This window comes from Sinohyriopsis cumingii, chromosome 6 (genome assembly GCF_028554795.1).
Source record: "Sinohyriopsis cumingii isolate HCF-2022 chromosome 6, ASM2855479v2, whole genome shotgun sequence".
Classification (NCBI taxonomy): Eukaryota; Metazoa; Mollusca; class Bivalvia; order Unionida; family Unionidae; genus Sinohyriopsis; species Sinohyriopsis cumingii.
In genome coordinates, this window is record NC_142966.1 from 25,442,372 (window position 1) to 25,450,066 (window position 7,695).

Consider the following 7,695-nt stretch of genomic DNA (forward strand, 5'->3'; position numbering starts at 1 on the left):
ACTGTTCAACATTTATAAACAATTAAAGTGGTTAACCAGCAACGAACAATTCTATGGTCTAAAAGTTCTTCATAACAAAGACAAAAGTTTCGTGAAAATTATCTGCTGAAGTATTTCATCCTTTTGGTAAAGCGTAACCTCTTTCGCAACCTCTTGTGATGTAAATAAAATAGTGTTAACTATTGTCCTTGAGTGTAATTTAATTTCATAATCGCTCGATTGAGACCAGTTAATGCAACTACTATTAGTAAGAACGAATACATAGGCTGGAGAGTACAGGTGTACTCATTTATTAACAAAGAATATCAGTTTGCCCTATATTATGTTTTTATCACAACTAACTAGTTGACTATATGTAATTAATTCGTTTATTTAGTTTCCACTCTAATATCTTTTAAAGAATGCATGAACATATTGAGACTATATTAGACATAGATGATCAAGAAAATTATGTTTCTAGTTGGTGTAAATTTTATATCTTGTAAATTGTTAAAATTAAATGAATAAAGAAGTAATATGGATCTCATGTACTCTTACGGGAATATAGTTAATGGAAGGCTATGTTAATATTCCTTTTAATGAGATTAGACAATCTTAAATAAAAACCCAATGTTGTAACAAATGGCATGGAAATAGTCGCAAGATGATATAAGTTTACCCTACGTTTTATACTTTGAAGCAGTGGATAGCAATATTATCGTGCATATCAGAACGTATATTTTCTATAGCTACATTTTAATCGTCAGCAAGTTTACATTTAAAATTGTTTCTACCAGGATTTACAAGTGACACATATATTTCACATTATACACATTTTGTTATATATCTGCAACTATTGTAGTAATAAATATTAAGTTTTACTATGTTGGGTAATGAAAGTAATAGAAATATCAAAGAGAGTTGCAGAATTTGCTTTCCTTTGATACAAATACCACAGGAACTTTATCTAGAGGAGCTATTGCCAACAATATATGTACAGATGTTAATGAAAGATTTAAAAGAAGACATTGTTTCACTGATGTTGACAGACAGGTGCCGTTTTATTTTCCATTGTCTAGTATATGTGGTTCATAGCATGCGACACAAACAGTTTTGATTTAGCTTAAGGGAACGAAACAACGAAACATTATAGAATAAGTATACAGTTACCGCTGTAAGATGTAATACAAACAAATTACACGGCTCAGATACATTGACGTTATCAAAAGCGCAAATTAAATAAGTCGCTGAAGGAAAGAAACATTGCGATGATTTTTTTACAAACCTGGAAAAAAATAGGCGACGGATTGGTTCTTTTCTATATTACAGCTACTTGAAGAGGCAATATGTTCTCTTCTACGATTTTATTTTTAAACTAATTTTTCGGAAAGGATTACCAATGCAAGGCACAAGAGGAAATCGTATATTGTAATTTTTGAATTCTGAAAAAGTAATACAATATGTAAGGAACATTCAAATTGACACGTTTACTAAAAAACCCTCAAAAGTGTTTATATTAGCTATTACACAAAATTCCATGGCTTTTAATAATGCGCATACCTTAAATATTTCCATCCGTTTTGACCGGCATATCCAACCGATAGAAAAATACAAATATATAAATGGTATTCAAATTGCTTACTAATCTCGACATAATATCACTTTTGGTTACTATGCTCTATACTATATCACACATGTATGAATAAATGAATATGATGTCAAGAAATGTGTGCTGTATGTTCTTTTTGATGCAGAAGTATATATATATATATATATATATATATATATATATATATATATATATATATATATATATATATATATATATATATATATATATATATATATATATAATGTATATAACAGATGCAAACCTTCTGATATTAGTTGAGGCGTCTTTCGTCAAACACGTAGAAATAAAAGTATTATGAGTAGGTTTAATATGCGGAACTAGACAACAGAAACACTTATGTCATAAAGATCGGGTGATAAAAGGAGTATTGTTATTACCAAAAGAAGATTTCACATCATCCGGTTATCGATATTATTGATCGGCAAGCAGATAACAAAGTAGAAGTTAAATGTGGAAACTGTGATTATTATTCTAAGATTAATTAATCTAAATCACAAGTGCTAAGCATAGGCAAAATTAACATTGGTTTTGAAACAATACCAGATCAATCAACCAAATTAAATGAAAAGCCACACTAATCATAAAACTAAAGTTACATTTAAGAAAATAAATGAATGAGGCATTGAATTGGAAAGTGAATATGTAGATGAAAAAGTCCTTACTATTAACGACGGTGTTACACCAAATAAAAATACTCAAAGTGATAGCATAATATTTTCACCTATTATTATTGTTTACTTCTTTTAGGAATATTAAAATGCAAGAGGCGTTTATTGTCTCTAACAGTTCCTTCATGTGATCATACAATGTTTAACAGTGCATGGTGCATTACAACAAACACATTTCGCCTATTAGCATGTAGTGATAGGTTATTAAGTATGACCAATTCTAACTACCACGTCCCTACTATTTGTTTTGTAGGAAGAGTTGTGTGTCCTATGGTTGGATTGATTTCATGGAGTTTGTTATTCACTGTACCATTCTATGATGCCTGCCACTTAAGACCTAAAGACTTTTCGATACTAGAATTAAAACCAGCGTATGGTAGTGTAATATCAGATGGTAGGGGGATTAGGTCAATTTGAGAAATAAGAACTGCTTTTTCATTCGTTTTAGTACCATCATATCTGGATATCCATCATTATGCTATAACATGGATGGTAATCGGTTCGGTGTGTTTAATGATATATTGGTCAGTAATGGGTTTTATAATTTGCCGTTTTGTAGGGACTAATGCACTGAGAGTGAATTTAAAAAATGATGCAGTTTAAAATAAACTTGCTTTCGATATATTTCAGAGCCAGAATAATTGCGCTAATTTCCGATGAAACAATTGGATGTGCCATTTGGTTAGCGAAGTTTTATTGTGTAATTTCCATTAAAGAAGGCTGAGGCAACCTTTTCCGCATCCGCTGATCACTGGTGTAACTTTTTGTTAGTTGTTAAATTCGGTAAGACGTTCCAAGGAAGATTTATGGAAGATGGAATGATTTGTCTCAGATTGTTTCGATCGTGTAGCTTAAAAAGTACTTTTGGTTGTTTCAACAGTATGGGAGGTGTTTCGAAGATGGCCGCCTTCTGGATTTTAGAAAGTTCAATCTTTGTATTGTCTATTCAGGATGATATGATAATGCTACAGGAGGGTATGGAATTTGATTTATTTGGAATAATGTTGTGTATATAGGTTGAAATACAACATAAAATGCAGGGATGATATGGTTTATTTTTTTACCTGAACGTGAAGGCATACTGCATGGAGAGCATTTCTCTGCAATGCATTAAAGGCGGCTCGTTCGCTTCAGCGAGACGGCATTCACACGTGGATATCCTAAATGCTCTCAGAGAGAAGCATATTCCTTGATTGTGAATTGGGTCATGCATGTACTGACATGAATTTCTGGCTGAACTATAAATATAGATCAGGGCAGACAGCCGTATAGACAAGACCGTGCAGGTCATTAAGTATTCTTTACTTCCATTTTGTAGCATAGGCTTTTATTAAATTAAACAAAATCGCTACTAAATGTTCATTCTGATAAAATCATCGCGAATAAATGTTGTTAGGCCAACCAAGTGACCATTCAAGAACGGCCTTATGGAAATCCACTTTGAAAAGGAGGTATTGAATTATTAGTCTCCATGCACCATACAAAGCTGAGAATTCGTTCCATTGTTTTACACATGCAGGTAGTCTGAGCAATGGGGGGATAGTTGATAGGACTCTACCTGGTTTGGGAATTTATATTACTGTTGCTTTGTTCCAGATGTTTGATATATTACAAGTAGTCCATAAATCGTAGAATATTCCTAAAAGAATTTTAATTCTTGTTCTGGAAGATGTTTCAAACTCTGGCAATGTACTTATTCAGACCCATAGGCTGTATAAAGGACTTTGTTCAAAGCTTCCATGAGCTCCCATAATTACAACGGTTAGTATAAATTTATCAGTGATTGAATGTGAATTTCAACCGTGTAATTTCTTTTTAACTTTTCAATCTACGAAGGGCTTCTGAATTATTAGACGATGAGGAAGTTTTAGAGAAACTATCAGAAAGTATATGTAATATATGGAATTGAGAATATAATTATTCAATATCAGATGTCGGACAGATTTAATTGTGCTTTTCTCTTTTTCTTATTTTGCAGATCGTGCATCATACTTTCTGTATAGTGTACAGATATTGTGAAGTAGAAAGATTACTTATATGATGCTCGTTTACTTTGCTTAATTGTTCAAAGAACTTTACAATGGAAAATACTCTATTACTTAAATTTTCTTATTGCTTCTAAGCATTCACTAACCGCTTCTTTTCTTTCTTTAGTGAACCTTGGATCTGGTTCCATTACAACTCGGTGAGGACTCGGGAATGGATTTTTCTGCAATCTCAATTAGAATATAAATAAAGTATTCCGGATCCGGAAATTGAAATCGGTAACCAACGTGAAAAATTACTAAAAAAATGTGTCTCGATTATCCGGAAATAATGTAAACAAAAATTCGGAAAATCATATATGAAGAAAGTCAGTCAGATAACGCAGATTCACCTTCGAAAATATGGAGTTGTGTCAATGTATCAATCTCTGGTTGGTCAAATTCTAGTGGTATATTAAAGTTATCAATTGATCACGTGATCGTGTGTATAGAAATGCTAAGTAGCGTGACCATATTGTAACCATCTATGTATAAACAATGTCTGATTTAGCTTGTCGCCATCGGGCATATTCATAAATAGATGAACACACTGGGATCAAACACGGTTAATACATTAAGCGTGACATTACGCCTCTTTTTGTTTACCATTTGTATGTAACAATCACAGTTTATTGATGGATGTACAAATACAGTTGATTGATTTAAGCTGTGGACAGTATAGGGCCACAGCTCAGAATAAAATGTGGACTCAGCAAACAGCTTATTAGCAGCTTTAACGACATAGAACACAACAGTGAAGCCCTTGAAAATCTATGGACACTATCAATAATCATTACAGATCGATCCGCCAAAGACTCGAGGCAAATAACTGGTTATATATTTCTTCAGGAAATCAACATAATACATGTATTAACAGTGCATACATGTACATCTACATAGTGTGATATGTTCGATGTGTTAATTGTTTAAACGTATATTTATTGTACGTGTATGTTATTTATATATATATATATATATATATATATATATATATATATATATATATATATATATATATATATATATATATATATATATATATATATATATATATATATTCGACATGTATGTACCGGCTCATGTCATAATAATGTGAAATAAACACAGTAAGTAGATGTATTCATTATATTCATTACTTTATTTCAACCATTATTGAACATACAGCACATTTACAGCTAGCGTATATATGTACAATCATACGGTATGGTGACCTAAAATACAAATGTGCGTGATTCAATTTTCTGGTAAACTCGTTAATATGGACATATTCGCTGGGAACGAAGGGAGTCCGAATTAATGATGATGCTCTGCATACACAAATCGTGTCTGGAAATGAATCCTTTTTACCTTTCTGCAAATATCATTTATGTAATGTGATCCCATATAATCTTATGGTCATTACAATCCCATAATATAACAAATAGTGAGGGTAGTTCTTGAACACGGTTGTCTAATTTGGTTGGTAATGGATTGTTGTTTGATAGTACATTATTGGAATAAATCGTAATCACTCGATGATAGTGAAGATTATAACAATGTCTTGCATATTCGTGTTGACAGAAATTACATTATGTGGTCCCTGTTTTTCACAGCAACAAAAACTCTTGCAAAGGCTCTGTCTACATATTCACCGTATGTGTTAAAAAGGAGTAATGTTTAAGTGGGATGTCGTCTCTATCTTTTAGAAAGATTTCCTGCATAACAAATTAATACCATTGCAGTTGGTTTTAAATCCTTGACAATTCTATTGTATGATGGTGTTTTGTATTATGAATTAAAAGTAGAGATGATTTTGTATGTAAATTAGACCTTCTGTGGGCGAAATCGGTATGTTTATGTATACGAAAGGAAGTACGGGGTTAAATATTTTGCTTGTAGGCCTAGAGTCACCTTTCACCACATGAAGCAGTTTCTTCTGCATCCATGACCTTGTTGTCGCCAAACCTGTTGTGCAGCTTTATGGAGTCATCAGACCCCTTTTGCTGCCGATTTGCTTGTGATTTCTTTCTAGCGTTTGGTTATTGCGGTGGTGATTGCGCGTTGTTTAACGGTGTTTGAGTTGATATATTGGATTTTTTTATCCTTGTAATGTGAAGTGCTTGAGTTTGATTGTGAGTCAGGTGGGTTTATTTGTGTTTGTGCGTCCATAGTTGTTTTTAAATCGGTCTTCACTACAGCCGAAAAGGCCGGACCGGGTGGTGATGTCCTAGCTTTAACACTACTTTTGGCCTTTGTAAAGGGGATGTTGGATTTGTACATCACCCTTTGTATTTTCAACTACTTTTACCAGTTTTCTCAATCCATGAGATTAGCGTAGTACTCCTTTCGTGTTAGCGATGAGAAGGGTCCCTGCATCAGTATCCTTTCCTCCCCTTACACCGGCCGCAAGCCGCTTCAAACAGTTTGCCTCTATTTAGTTGCCTCTTACGACACGCGGCAATGATTCGTCGGGCCAATTCATCAACCACTAAGCCACATAGAGTCAAGTAGTAATTAATAGTATGACCATAAAAAGGAATAATTCGTATAATTTGTATTACGTTATAACATTGTTGAACACTACAATGACATTGATTGATGCATTAACCTCTTTTACCTGTAATATAATTCAGTACTTTCTTCGCGATTTTTAAGCTTCCAGTATACTTATTTACAAGTCGTACCGCTAAATTTTTGAACACATATGTCTTCATGTTTGTCAATATTACCGAAACGTGAATTTTTCTAGTGTATGAATCACATTTTATTACCAAATCCAAGACATAAATTTGTTCCAGAAAGCGCAAGTAAGCAAACTTGTACAAAATATCATTGTAAATACATGCGCAATATTATTATTAGCTTATGCTAATGTCTCCAAACCAAACCATCTCCACCGAGAAATCAAACAAGCACACGATAATATATAATAAGATGCAAGGGAAATCAAAAATGTATGTCATAAAATTGAACTCTCTGTCTGAATGATTCCTATTTTCTATATTGTCTGTAAATGATATAGCGATGTAGAAAGCATAGCCACAATGTACTAAAGTATTGTTCCGTACTAAATGCATTTAATTGTGTTTGGGAAAGGTTCCTATCTGGATCACAGTTTTACTTGTTTGACAAGGTAATAATGTTATTAAATAGATGGTGAGTGTACAAGGATATAGTTCGTTCGTTTTGAGGGTAAACGTTCATATTATTAGCATGTTGTATTACATCGTGTACAAAACGTAATTCTTACTCCATGACATGAATTTTTAAGCGTGTTCACATTAGGAGTGTATCTTGTGTGTATTAGTGTACGAGTATGAAAACAGGAAGTGAGGCTCGAGCCAAACATGAAAAATATTCGGCCACTGTTGTATTAGGACTATAACATGCTAGTGTACATTTTCGTTTGCCG